Genomic DNA, 15,134 nt, shown 5'->3' on the forward strand with positions numbered 1-15,134 from the left:
CTAAGACCTCTGAAAACTTTTCCTTCTCCGCAGGTAGAACCGTTTGGCATATCCCAATCGCCTTTGCGCGCACATCTTCCTTCTCCAACTCCGGTACCCCATACAGTCTCAGATTCCAACGGCGGTTGTAGCGTTCAACTTCAGAGATGCGTTCGTCACATTTCTGTGTAAGCGTTTCGTTTTTCTCAACCCTTTTCTCAATGACCATAATCTTATCACTTATGTCCTTTAAGTCCGTACGAACTGTTCCTACCATTTCTTCAATTGCGTCACTTCTGGTGTTGATCAGATTAATCAAAGTGTTGACCGCATCAGCTTTCAGGGAATCGTCATCAGAGTGACTGGTAGACAGTGTTGGTTTTTTAGCCACTGGAGGCTTGGAAGGCGTAACTGGTAGGGGTGGAAATTCTTCTTCAACCATCTGCTGACACTCCATTTCTCTTATGTAGCTATGGTCGCTAGCTAGCATGCTAGTTGCATGTGGTTTGCCCGAGTTACTCAGCCTTGTCTGAGCAGATTTCGACATGTTGTTGTTGCAGAATTTGGTTTCAGGTTTAGCAGGTTTAGTGTGTTGATCTTCAAAAAAGTCTTGAAAGTTACAAAGACGTCAAATAAGCGTTGTAAAAATGCTTTATATCTTTCTAGTGCTGAGAGCTCGAAAAGACACTCCTCATCACGCCGCCATCTTGCTCGGCCCCCCTCGCTGCTCTCATAGTGTGTGACTGGCTGTGACGCGGTGCCGCTCCGTGATTGGTGACGGGCTCCACGTGGAACATCGCCCCGCCTCGGTGTGTGCTGCTCATTGGAGAAAAGTGCAATTGATGTTGAGCGCTGCCGCAAGCCTCTCTGCGATTGGTGCGTGACGAAGCTGCGCGCGCTCTGCGGAAATATAAGCGAGACTTTGAGCTTTTTTTTTTTTTTTTTTTTTTTTTTTTTAAATACTTTAATTAAATTTATGCACATATTACAATCTCTCGTTGGGAGACAACATTTGTGCAACAACATCTTGAAAAGGTTGAATAAGAAATCAAACGAAAAAAAACAAAACAAACAAAAAAACAAAACAAAACAAAACAAAACAAAAAAAAAACAAAACACATATATACATATACATAAATATATGAAGGCCATTTTTATGACATATAACAGTTTCCTTTCTGCGAACACTTTAACATACATGTGGCTTACTTAGTACACCAAAAAACAATCATTAAAAGGATAGAGATTGAGTCCCATTGTCGCATATCAAAGCAGCCTCTTTACATGAATCCCTCAGTAATTCTAAAGATGACAAAAAAGATTTTAATTCAATTTTCAATACAGTTAGGGAAGGTCTTTTACTTTGCCATTTGCATTTGTGTATGTGGTATTTGCCCATAATTATCACCACCTTGTGTAGCATGGACAGTTCCTTAGATGGATCACCATTATTATATAAAACTTGTGTTAGAGTCAGTGGGGTCATCCCATCTATTCTTATACTCAACCAGTCTACTAGATCTTGCCAAAAGTCAGTTGTTACTGAGCAGGAAAAAAACAAATGATCAATACTTTCCGCATTTTGTGAACAAAATCCACATGGCTCTACCTCAAACCCAAACCTTTTTTTAAGCATTTCAGCTGCTGGGTAATATCCATTAATTATTTTAAATTGCATTTCTTTGACTTTGGGGGGGATAGGCCATTTTAAAAAGTGCGTATATTTGTTCGTTATTTTAACATTACTCCCTTTTAGTTTTGTGTTACTGTTAAAGTCGTGAAATAATTTGTTTTTAAATATCTTGTTCATGGTTTTATTATTACAGTTTTTATCCGTCAAAGGAATCTGGTTTAGATGTAAAGAAGGTAGACTAATTTGTGCCTTAGAGTAATACAAATAACCTTGAATCAAACTCAACAGAGGTAAGGGGATTGCCTTACAAACCTTGTCATATTCTCTAAGGGAACACTGAATGTTAAACTTAGCATTAAAAACACCCACTGAGAGAAACTGACCCCTTTCATCAAGTAAGTCTGTTATAAAGATTATGTTTTTTTCAAACCACTCTTTAATAAACAATGACTTCTTATTAATTGTAATTGTTCTGTTATTCCACAAGGTGGAGCAATGTGGTGAAAAGTTATGGGCAAACACCATCTTCCAATAAGACAAGACCTGCTTATGATATTCTGACAGTTTCACAGGCAACTTCAATATATCAAAATCACATTTCAGGAGAAAATCCAACCCTCCCACCTTTTTGAAAATATTTTTTGGGATATGGAACCATATGGAGTCAGGTTTCAAGAGGAAGGCTTTTATCCAGTTTATTTTAAATACTCCAACCATTGATTGAAAATCAATTGACTTTATACCACCTTTAGCGTAATCTTTGACAAGTTGTGATTTTTTAATGTAATGTGTTTTATTGCGCCAAATGAATTGATAGATTATAGAGTTAATCTTTTTAATGCTTTTCGGGGTAATGTATAGTGAGTATGCTGGATAAACCATCTTTGATACGCCCTCTGATTTGGATAATAGATTGCGTCCAAAAATTGTAATATCTCTCGTCAACCAATGATTTAGTGTTTTGGACATGCCATCAATTTTGTCTTTTAGGTTTTTTGATTCTCTAGTGTTGATGTCTTTGTCTAAATAGATGCCTAGATACTTAACTTCATTTTTCACTGGAATCGTCCTCATGCTATTTTCCAAACAATCATAAAGTGGCAAAAGTTCACACTTCTTTAGGTTCAGACACAAGCCTGAAGCTTTAGAAAAAATTGAAATGACATTCAATGCTTTCTCGAGTATTGATTTATCCTTTAAAAATATTACTGTGTCATCTGCAAACTGACTTATTTTCAGTTCAATATCAAAAATGTTTATTCCTTCGATGTCTGAATGGTTCACAATGAGGTAAGCCATTAATTGAGTGCAAAGAATAAATAATTTTGGAGAAATTGGGCAACCCTGTCGAATTCCACAGAATATGTCTATCCTAGATGTTATGCCTGGATTGAGCGAAACATAACTATAAATTTGCTTGTAGAACAGTTTGATCACTTTGCAAAATTTGTTTCCAAATCCAAAAAGTTCTAAAGATCTAAATAAAAAATTATGGTCTATTGAATCAAATGCTTTAAAAAAGTCAATAAATAGTATTAAACTTTCTGAATTAATAAAGGATCGATAGTCAATCATATCTAATATTAATCTTATGTTATTATGAATCTGCCTTCCTTTAATAAACGCTGATTGGCACTCATCAATCAATTTGGTTAAGACGCTTTTAAGCCTATTTGCATATACTAAGGCTAATAATTTGTAGTCGTTACATAAAAGTGTTATGGGTCTCCAATTGTCTAGCATTTGTAAATCTTTGTTTGGTTTGGGTAATAAGGTTATTAATCCTGTTTTCATTGTTGGGGATAGTTCTTCATTTTTTAAACAATCCAAAAAGCCATTAAATAACAAATCTTTAATGTCTTGCCAAAAGGTTTTATAAAATTCAATCGTTAAACCATCAATTCCAGGCGATTTTCCATTTTTCATTTGTTTTAGAGCTGTATCTAATTCGGATATTTTCAAATCTTCTTCTAACCATGTTTTATCATCCTCTTCCAATTTTTTAACCTGATCTTTAATCATATCAAAAAAGATATCTGCATTTTCTTTTTCAGTTCTTGATTTATACAGATTACTATAGAACATGTTAATTTCCTCACTTATTTTGTTTGGTTCCTCAATTATAGTACCATCCTTACTCAATTTAGTTATTTTTTTCTTTGTTTGTCTACGCTTCTCTAGACTATAGAAATAAGATGAATTTTTTTCTCCATGTTCAATCCACTTGGCTCTAGACCTTACATATGCTCCTTTAGCTTTAATCAAGTACACCTCATCTAGCTTATTTTGTAAAGATTGTAAGCGTTCTGACTCTTCCGCAGTCATACAGGGTTTACCACATAATAAATGAATTTGTTCAATTAGATTTTTCTGTTCACATACGCGTAGGGCAGACACTTTCTTTCCCGTTTCTATAGCTAATTGTTTCACATTATATTTAAACCATTCCCATTTACTGACATTAGTCATGCTCATATTGTTAATTTCTGATTTAAGTTCTTTAACTTGTTTACAGAAGTCTTCGTTTTGTAATAAACTATTGTTAAATTTCCATATGTTGTCAGATCTTTGTTGTTTACGTAGAGATAATAAGAGACTTATCAGACAATGATCAGTAAGTGGGGTTGACTGGGTCTCACATTTCGTAACATATGATGATACTGTTTGGGAGACAAGCCAATAATCTAATCTTGAACATACGTTTTTATTTGATGGACTAAACCAAGTATATTTCTTCGTATTTGGGTTTGTCATCCTCCAATAATCGATCATATTGGTTGTCGTACAAAAGTCACAAATAATGCTATCGTGTTCTGGTTGATTTCCTCTTTGTGGTTGTCTGTCAAGCCATGAGTTAGGAGCCAGGTTAAAATCGCCTCCAGTTATCACCTGGGTAGAACCATATGTAGTACTCCACTTTGCAATTAATTTACTTAAGTTAGACATCATATTTCTATTTAGCGACCTGTTATTGTATCCATACACGTTAATAAGAATAATTTTCTGTTCACAGACTTCTACCAACACCATGATCCAATGCCCCATTCCGTCGCTTTTATGATCAATAACTCTCCCTGCAAATTTGTTGAATAAGATCATAACTCCTGCTGAGTGAGTAGTACCATGTGAATAAAGAATACTATCTCCCCATTGATGTTTCCAAAATGTTTCCTCTTCCTTACCAGAATGTGTTTCTTGTAAAAACAAAATGTTTGCCTTAATTTCCTTGCAGAATAAAAACATGGCCTTACGTTTGACATTGTTTTTTAAGCCTCGAACATTTAAGGAACTTAATAGAACAGCCATCTATAAGATAAAGAAAAAACAAAAACAAAAAACGCAAGAACAAAATACAAAACAAGAACAGTAACGGCTTCCTTGGCACTTACTAGAAGAAAAAAAAGTGCTTGAAGCAGGAATAAGCCTAGTGTCCTACCTATGTAATCATAACAGTACTCCGACCCTATCACAGTACTACCCCTTTATATATGCGGCAATTTTAGCTCTGTATAGCTCACATTTAACTACGACTTTGCTTTTTGACCCTCTCCTATTTTTTATTTGTGTATTTTTAACAGATATGTATATATAAACATATATATACACACATACATACCCACATTTTATGGTTAACTTGTAGTGACTTCTTCAAGTGCATCTCACAGATCGATCCTTTTACCGTCTATTATTGCATAACCCTCCTTTAGGAATGCTCTTTTGCCGTTGTTTCGAGCTTCCTGCACCTTGGGCCACAGCTTGATCCGAGCTTCACGGTCTTCTTTGGAGAAGTCTTCTTTAAATTTTATGTTCAGTTCTTTGCAGACCCTGGCCTCTTTGGATTTCCTCCATACTTCATCCCTTGCTGTCCTCATGCTGAACTGTATGATGATTGGTCTTGGCACCTTGTTGCTCACTGCATTGTCTTTCTTCCCCAGTCGGTGTACTGTATCAACCATGAGCTGCAGTTTTTCCACTGATACAGGAACCACTCTTGTTAGAATGCCGATCACTGTTTCACGTGTATTCTCGTTGTCCTTCTCTGTCAGACCCAAAATTCTGAGGTCCCATCTTCTGCGGTAACGTGCACTCTCCCGACAGCTCTCCTTTAATTCTTTGTTTTCCTTCATCAGCGACTCCACCTTCGTCGTCAGCTTGTCAATTTCCTCTCTGTTTTTTTGGGTCGCCTGTGTATTTACTTCAATGCGTTGTTCGAAGGCTTCCAACTTCTTTTCAAGCGAATCAAACCTTTCCTCGCATCTCTTTGTGAAGCCAAGTAAAACTTCATATACATTCTCGATGCTCACCTGCTTCTCAGTTATTTTGCTTTTCATTTTTTTGGGATTGGGACTTGGTAACGGAGTGTGGTCACCTATGGGTCTTCCGATCTCTTTCTGAAGTTCCATCTCTTCTATATCTTCATCCTCACATGCTTCCCGCATAGCAGCAAGGTTGTAATCATGGTCGGAGAGGCTACTTGTTAGCTTGGGGTTAGCCATTTTTATCACTCTAAGTTTATCTTTGTGTCTGCCTGAAGGTCTGTCAAAGTAACTTCCAGGGGGTTTCGCTTGCGTTCTACTTCCTTTGGAGTAACAGTTTGTCAGTAAAGTATTTTACAGGACATCAAAATCACGTTTCTTAATCAGACCCGCAGATTGTACAACCGCTTATTCCGCCATCTTTCTCTCCCCCCCGAGACTTTGAGCTGATCAGGCCACATTTACTCTTAGGTTCTTTTCTTCGTAGCATCGAGACTATCAAAACGAGTGGCCGCGGCATACTGCAACTCGTCCAACATGGCTGGCCAGGAAGATCAAGTGCAAAGAGAGATTCACCAAGACTGGGCGAATCGAGAGTACATAGAAGTAATTACGAGCAGCATCAAGAAGATCGCCGACTTTCTTAACTCGTTTGACATGTCGTGTCGATCTCGTTTGGCAAAAATCAACGAGAAGCTGACAGTGCTGGAGAGGAGGATTGAATACATTGAGGCAAGGGTGACAAAAGGAGAAACCTTGACCTAGAAGTGGCCATTGAAACTCATATCCAGCTGGCTCGCCGCATCCGCGGAGAGAGAGCTTAAGCTGCACGCTCTCCTACCAACAACGGCTCTTTTCAGAACCACCTCACTCACACCAAGAGCTCGCTCCTTTATTCTTATTGTTAGTAGTGTCTTTAAAATTGAATCTTATGCTCACACTTCAATCTTCATGCTGTTTCTATTCCTGAAATTACAGTTGGCATCAACATGGAATTCACTGACTTCAGTTACGAAATTTATATTTAATAAAGTATTTTTCAAAGAAACCTGTTAGTCACTTGAACTCAAGTTCACTCATAAAATGTGTCCTTCATAATAACGTTATAGGCTATGCTAGGCTTTGGCCCACATCAGTCTGAAATTGTATGTAACCATGAATAACGTGTTTTGGAAACTAACTGCACAACAGGCAGCACTATTAGTTCTCTCAGTCTCCCACAGTAGCATTTCCAATTTTGATTGAAACTGTCAGAGAAAACGGCAGCCTCGAGCAGGCCAGGATATTAGTTTACAGAGGCTGTTAAAAGTATGTGTCTAACGTTAAAATGTTGGTGCCACAATAATTTCATCCTAATGGTACCGACATATTCATAGGGTTAATTTTTGAGACAAAATATCATGAGGTAGTCATGATTTTGCAAATATTCCACCTTGGAGTGCACTTTGCACAAATTGTTTTAATAATGGTGTAGTGGTGGAGTAATGGTGATACAAGAATCACAGGTGAAGTTGGATGATGACTTGGTGGTTCATGACTGTATTTGAAGCACATGTGTGACTGCATGTATGTGGAATGGCTCACTGTTATTCATCAGGTGACAGAGGCAGCTCTGCCATGTTGTAGCTCGGACAGAGGTGAAGAGGCGAGGTCACGGGTGACTGACTGATGATTTGGTGCTATAGATTAACTAGTATTTATTATCATGACAATTGTTAGGCTGCTGATGTAAATTGCTTCATTAGTGTATATTTGACAAAGAATCTGAATTGACATGTCTCACTTTTTATATGGCACGAATCCATGTGTTATTTTATCAGGTGGCAATATGTCCTAGTGCAGTCAGAGGGGAAGAGCCAGGGCCAAAGCTGAGGCACATCAAGCACACAATAATTTTAATCTGAGGATAAAACGCATGTACTGAGGCTGAAAGAAGCTTCAGTGCTCTCACAAGACTAAAAAGATGGCTAAGGTCAACAATGACTCAAATGAGATTAATTTCCTTTCACTGCTCAGCTCTTGGCTCAGCTGTGCTCCAATCCCTCCATATTGTGGCCAATCACATGCGAGGATATAGGATAATATCATTGTGTGAAAAACAGAGAGGGTGAGAGACGCAACAGTCAAGTGGAGCGTGCGTCTGTCCTCTCAGTAAGTGAGTGAAACAGTAGACAGCAGTGAGGAGGGCTGTGTGAAAGCAAGAACACATAAATATGCCTGAAACCCGTAAACAAAGCAGCATCTGGCTGCAGTTTAAAGACTTTTTTGTCTCGGTGTCATCTCGACTTTGTCTTGGTCTTGGTTTAGGCGGTCTTGACTACAAGTCTACAGTCTATAAGGGGAAAAAGCGAGGAGCAGAAGACTCGTTCCAACTTTCATTCTGCCAGTTTCTTCTCTCATCACATAAATACCTGAGCAGTGACAGAGACCGTGGGTGCAGCGTGTTTCAGAAACACGCTGCACCCACGGTCTAACACTAACACTAACACTGTTTCTCATCATGGCACAAAATACTGAGAAGCATCCAAGCTTTTGTAGGCCTTCAGATCCTATCCAGGATAACTTGAGGCCTTGTTGATAACATAATGATATAAATCATGTGGTGTGAAGTTGGGGAGAGTGCCAGAGTTGCAGGTCATAGAACCAGTAAACACACTGGAGACAATAAGTAAACATCCATATTCAGCCCTCTGTTACACAATTTTTCCAAAACGAGCAATTTACACTGTACACTTGTTTGTTTTCTCATAATTACCATCGTTTATTTCTTTCATTGGATTGGAAAACAAAACTGTGATTTTGGGGTTTGTTTAATTTAATGTTTGGTGTGATAATCACTGTAATATGTTTACATCCTTTGTAAAGATTTTGTGTATTTCAAGGGTAAAGCTTTCATCCGCATCAATCTTATGTGTCAGGAGAGAGACCTGACTGTTACCCCAACTTTGATTACATGAACTGTCACACACTCACCTTGATTGCTGACCAATCAGAAGAAAACTTCCTGATGGCGTGAACCCCAGTCCTCAGAGCTTGTTTCCCAGCTCTGTGGAGTGATCGATCTTCATGATGAGTCTTAAGCTCCCCATGGTGTTATTTTAACTTTGAAATATTTAATTTATGATTTCACTTTATTTGACTTATTTTTACTTACTTTGTTTATATTTCCAATGTTTACATTTTTTAGCTTTCATAATTCAACCGATCATCTAAAACAGAACTATTTCCCACCTCGGATTAATAAAGTGTTCAAGATTCAAGAAGTTTATTGTCATGTACACCGCAAAACACAAATGGTTACGCAGAGCAATGAAATTCTTACTTTGCAGGTTCCCTTCACACGACCAAAAGAAAGTAATAATAAGCAAAAGCAGTGTTTTGTAGATCTTGTAGCTTACATGCGGGTGGAAACTGAATTGAAAGTGCAAGTAGTTATAACACTGTCAACAGTCATTGTCAACACTGTATCTATCCACATATGTATATAACTTCCCCTATATGTGGCTTCATTACCTTGTATATAATTTATTTTCTGGCAATAAAACAGACGTAACAGTAAGAGATGTTTTTCCTTTGTAAAACAAAAATAATGACAGCAGACAAACAGAGCTGCTGCTGTCAGTCCCAGGACCATGTGGACTTTAACTCATGATGTTTATTGCCATGTACAAGATAATACAGTTCTTAACACCTGTCATTCACTTCTTGTTTATTTAAATAAAGATAAAAATAGCAATTATAATCATCTTACCAGTGACATTGAGTTGACATCTTCCAACACTGAAGCCATAATCAGTGTTCACCTCACACAGGTAAAGACCCGAGTCATCAGTCCTGAGCCTGGATTTATCACTGATAAAGAGTTCACAGCGGATGTTGAGAGTTTTGGAGATCTGTCTGGTTTGGTGGTGAACGTCCACTCCAGTGTGATGTTGTGGTTCTCCTCTGCCTGCCTGGAACAAATCTGTTGTTGAGCTTTATTTGGAGTTCATAAAGTGAAGCTGTAAACTAACCAGAGACACATGAGGTGAGGATGATGAGCAGCAGGATCCTGCAGATCATCTTCTCCCTGTGAGAGGAGACAGAGGCGAAGAGTCATCAACACATGAGGTCAAAGGTCAGTCAGTACAGCCAGAAGAAGGAAAATGTCAGTCAGATAATAACACTGACTGATCAAAACTACAAGACCTACAACCACTGCAGTAGAAACAACCAGAGGAAAAACCTGCACTTTAATTTGTTCTGAAAATATTTCACATTTTAAAGTCTTCAGAGCTTCAGAAATGATTTTTATCCACAAGGTGGCGCCATGTTTCAACTCATAAAGAAAATGAAACTATAAAAGTCTTTTTCTCTGGCTTTCAGTCCTTCACTGACTGATGATTAAGTACAGAACAGTTTATCACTTTCACTGATATTAGTCTATATTATCTGAAAATGTTTCAATTTGACCTAAGCAGTGTAACAGCAATACAGAGGGCACCTGATAATTAGAAGCATGACTGTGGCTACAGATAAAATGAGTACTTTCATAATAATCACTTTCAGACATGTATGTAGACTATTTATCCTTTAAAAAACTGCACACAGTTAGGTATTTTTGTTTAAATCATTTTTCTCCAAGCGCTTCTTAAACTGTCTGAATGTGTCAGTGTGACTCTTTTCTGCACAAAGGTATAGTACGCTACCAAAGCTGACAGCAACCACACTTAGTACCTGTCAGTAGGTGTCACTCACTGCACTACAGCCTGAGAGTGAAGATTCTGAATTGAAAACTCCAGAAACATGAGCCACAGCTACAGCTTAAGTTTATATATTTTATATATGTATAAGTTTATATATTTAAAGTAAAAGAAAAGATATGAAAAAAATTAATTTTTTTTGTCATCAACAATTTTTATTTCATTTTAAACTTTGATAGCAGAACTGAAAAATAAATACATAAATAAGTAATTCAAAAACAAACAAACAAACAAACAAACAAACAAACAAACAAACAAACAAACAAACAAACAAACAAACAAACAAACAACAACAAAAAAAACAAAGACAAAGGGAGGTTTCCTATTCTTTCTTCGCACACCAATCCCCACACCACCACTCTGTCCTTACTCCTCTGTTCTTCAAGTTACAGAAAGCCAGCTTCTAAAGGGGGACCAATGAAAGGGAAAAAAACCCAAAAAAAAATACTTGGACACTGCTAGCACGGGGAGCACAAAGAAACGCAAAGCAGGAGAGGAAGCATAGCTGAATATGTTTCCAAACCAACTTCATTCTAAGCCAAAGACTAGAAAATATGGTGAAGCATATCTTCCCTTTGGCTTTACCTGCACAAATGCCAAGGTAGGTCTCCCCTGCGTAATTGCTTTTCCCTTCGTCCGGAGCACGCGCTGGGCTCTTCAAATCACGGACAAACAGTAAGATAAGATAACCTTTATTAGTCCCACACGTGGGAAATTTGTTTTGTCACAGCAGGAAGTGGACAGTGCAAAAGTTATGACGCAAAAATTAGAATACAATAAGAATAAATACAGTACACAGCTGTACAGAATAGAATAAAATAAAATAAATATATACAATAAGATAAAAATAGAATACGAATGCTATATACAACTGAGTAAAAATACAACGATGACAGAAAAGATTATTGCACTTAGTGTTATTGCACATGTGAGGATGTGTGTGTTTGTTCAGTTAAAGTATCCCACATTCTTGATTTTTAGTTCACAAACACTTGTTGTAATGACTAACTACTCCTGACATTTTGGAGATGTTAGCTCTTTATACAGTAAAGTTACAGTGGGATACAAATAACATCAGGCTGATCCTGCCACAATTTGTTCCCCGTTCAAATCACGGACTAACAGGATCCCACAGCTGTTTATGTTTTTGAACCCATTTTGCACAGAGAGGCATTTTTTGAAAAATGTATTGATAGCAATGTTGAATATTATTACACAGGGAAAAAACAACTACATGTAAAATAATCACACTGTGATGCCTCTGCCTTTCTAAATGGAGGGACAGGAACTGCGTGTGTATATGTAAGCTGTAAAACCTGAAGATAGTCAGATTAACAGTATTTTGTCTCTATCTGCCATTCTGCAATTCATCTCATGTAAACAATAACGTGGCGCACAGCGTGACGTGAAAAAAGGCACATCCCTTTGATGTTGCGTGATAAACTCTGTATTCATCGTCCATGCATAAACGGTTGGAGGATGCGTTTGTGCGTGTGTGTGCGTGGGGGGGGGTTCTTAATGAATTTTGAAGCCTCCTCAGGTGAAGAAAATCTGTGCCTTGCTCCATTATGTTTTATTTCTAGAGTGGCAGGGTAGAGCAGGGAGTATTCCACTCCTCTTTCCCTCAACTCCAACTTGATTTGTTTAAAGGACACACGCCGGTCCATGGTTAGTCGGGAGTAATCCGAAAAAAAACATTATCTTCGCCCCACGCCATAGAATCTGGCCTTTCTCTCTGGCCACCCGAAGAATGCATTCTTAAGCACATAATTACTTCAGTAACTTGAGAGAGCTGATCTAGATACAATATTGATGTCGAGCTTGTAGTTTTGGGGTCCTATGTTGGCTGAGAGAGTCCTGTGCCTCTACCTAGTCCACAAATAGAAAAAAAAATCTCTGGTGTTTGTTCACTGAGTCCTGAAAAATCTGTGGAGGGTCTCGTAGGCTGACAGATGTTGAGGTTTCCTTTTACTATGAAAAATAAACTGAGACCTGCTTTACAGTTAGGGTTTCCAGAGAGGATCTGCACACTCTGATACAGACATGCTCTGTTGAATAAGGGGTGACACCTTGCAGTGTGGTCAGAGTCAAAGACCAGCCATCGGTGATAAATGTCTGCTAACAGAATAGTTCTGGTGACTAACTTTGCTTCTGCAGATTTGTTGTTTGTTTGTATTGTTTGCTGCCCTGATTGGGGAGTCTCTTCTAACTGAGCTGGTCACACACTAAACCAACACATCACATAATGATGGTGACTGTGAAGTTCACCATGCAAGAAACGACAGAGTTTATATGTTCATACACAAATTTGTAGTAACCAAATCAGTTTACAATTAAATGTTTTAATTTTTTCTAACAGAAAATAAATGCAATAAGTTAAAAAGCCATAAATATTTCTTTATTCCACTAATCTGATCAGACACGTTGGTGAAGAATTACAGAATTTCCCCATGTTGTTCTTTACGTGTGAAAACACTGCACTGAAACTGATGGGAAATACAAAAGGTTTCTTCAACCTGATAGTAAAGTGTCAGACACAACAGTGTCTATGAATTCTAACACTGAAATGACATCAGGAGCTCACAAAGCTTTTAAATTAGAGTAACACTTAAGGTCAGTGGATTAGATTGAGGAGAGGAAATAATTCCACTGATCTCTGTTAGTTTCTGATCTTTCTTCTTTTTAAACTTTTTGAAAGTAGATGGTGCAAACAAACTGTATCAGGCCTACCTCATAAGAATAAGAACATGTTACCTAATTATAGCCTTACTAGATCTCGTATTGTCCTTTTAAAGCCACACTTACAAACACAAAGTAAAAGAAGGTGAAGGAATTTATAAAAACAGAATTACAGATAAACTACTTACTGTTTTGGGCTCTTTGTCCTTCCCCTGGATGATAGGTTTGTGGTAGTGAAGCATGCATCTCTCTGGGGACTTTGTGTTTGAGTAAAAAATTGCCTGTTGTTCTTATGAACCCTGTGTCACATGTGTTTAGCTGGTTTCAGCTTCATGTTTGTTTTCTTTTTTGTCCCTGTCAAGTTTGTGCATCTTAGTCTCTGTCTCAGTGTTTGTTTCCTGTTTTATTTCTGTCTTATTTTGGCCCTTTGTGCATTTAAACCCTTAGTTGGGAATAAATGTGGACTTTCTGCTTCAGAAGATAAAGGTCAGTTTTGCGATTTATGAAGTTTGCCCTTTAATCTGGATTTTGGCTCAGCTTCCAGCTACACTGTGACATAACTATGGCAATGATGAGATACAGATCTCCAGTGAAGGTGTCACCATGATGAGCAAAGCAAGGCTTCATGAAAGATTTGAAGTGTTTGTGATTCAAAACAATCTGAAACCATCTCCACAGTGGCACCTGCTGGACAATTTGGCTATTGTCATCTCTTGATCATATTCTCTGAAATGGTGACACAGACAAGTTCTGCACATCCGCATCCGCAGAGAGAGAGCTTAAGCTACACGCTCTCCTACAAACAACGGCTCTTTTCAGAGCCACCTCACTCACTTGCACCAAGAGCTCGCTCCTTTACTGTTTTTATTAGTATTGTTTTTATAATATAAGTCTTATGCTCACACTTAAATCTTCATGCTGTTTCTATACCAGAAGTTACAGTTGGGATCAACGTGGAATTCACTGACTTTATTTTCAGAATTGCCTCATTCACTATGGTCAATGTGATTGGCTGTGCCTTTCAGGGAGCTGTTTACGTCTTGATGCATTCTCAGTCACCCAGGAAAGTAAATCTCCAGAAAGTTGATTCTGTTCATAGATGCAAAACAAACATGTAAACATATCCTGACATATTCATAGGGTTAATTTTTGAGACAAAATATCATGAGGTAGTCATGATTTTGCAAATATTCCACCTTGGAGTGCACTTTGCACAAATTGTTTTAATAATGGTGTAGTGGTGGAGTAATGGTGATACAAGAATCACAGGTGAAGTTGGATGATGACTTGGTGGTTCATGACTGTATTTGAAGCACATGTGTGACTGCATGTATGTGGAATGGCTCACTGTTATTCATCAGGTGACAGAGGCAGCTCTGCCATGTTGTAGCTCGGACAGAGGTGAAGAGGCGAGGTCACAGGTGACTGACTGATGATTTGGTGCTATAGATTAACTAGTATTTATTATCATGACAATTGTTAGGCTGCTGATGTAAATTGTTTCATTAGTGTATATTTGACAGAGAATCTGAATTGACATGTCTCACTTTTTATATGGCACGAATCCATGTGTTATTTTATCAGGTGGCAATATGTCCTAGTGCAGTCAGAGGGGAAGAGCCAGGCCCAAAGGTGAGGCACATCAAGCACACAATAATTTTAATCTGAGGATAAAACGCATGTAGTGAGGCTGAAAGAAGCTTCAGTGCTCTCACAAGACTAAAAAGATGGCTAAGGTCAACAATGACTCAAATGAGATGAAACAATCCTGATGTATGCCATGTCCACCAGGAGAGACTGGACAGTATAGATGTAAAACAAATATGCCAGCAGTTTATCTCAGTT

General features: G+C 38.0%; 1 pseudogene; it reads left to right on the plus strand.

Moving 5' to 3' along the window:
• The first annotated feature begins 6,389 nt into the window (after window positions 1–6,389).
• On the plus strand, window positions 6,390–6,648 carry LOC146674118 (putative protein BRICK1 pseudogene; annotated as a pseudogene).
• The last annotated feature ends 8,486 nt before the right edge of the window (window positions 6,649–15,134 follow it).

The sequence above is a fragment of the Rhamphochromis longiceps genome, linkage group LG3 (assembly GCF_057381845.1).
Source record: "Rhamphochromis longiceps isolate RC_006_pf linkage group LG3, R_longiceps_female_GT1.1, whole genome shotgun sequence".
Classification (NCBI taxonomy): Eukaryota; Metazoa; Chordata; class Actinopteri; order Cichliformes; family Cichlidae; genus Rhamphochromis; species Rhamphochromis longiceps.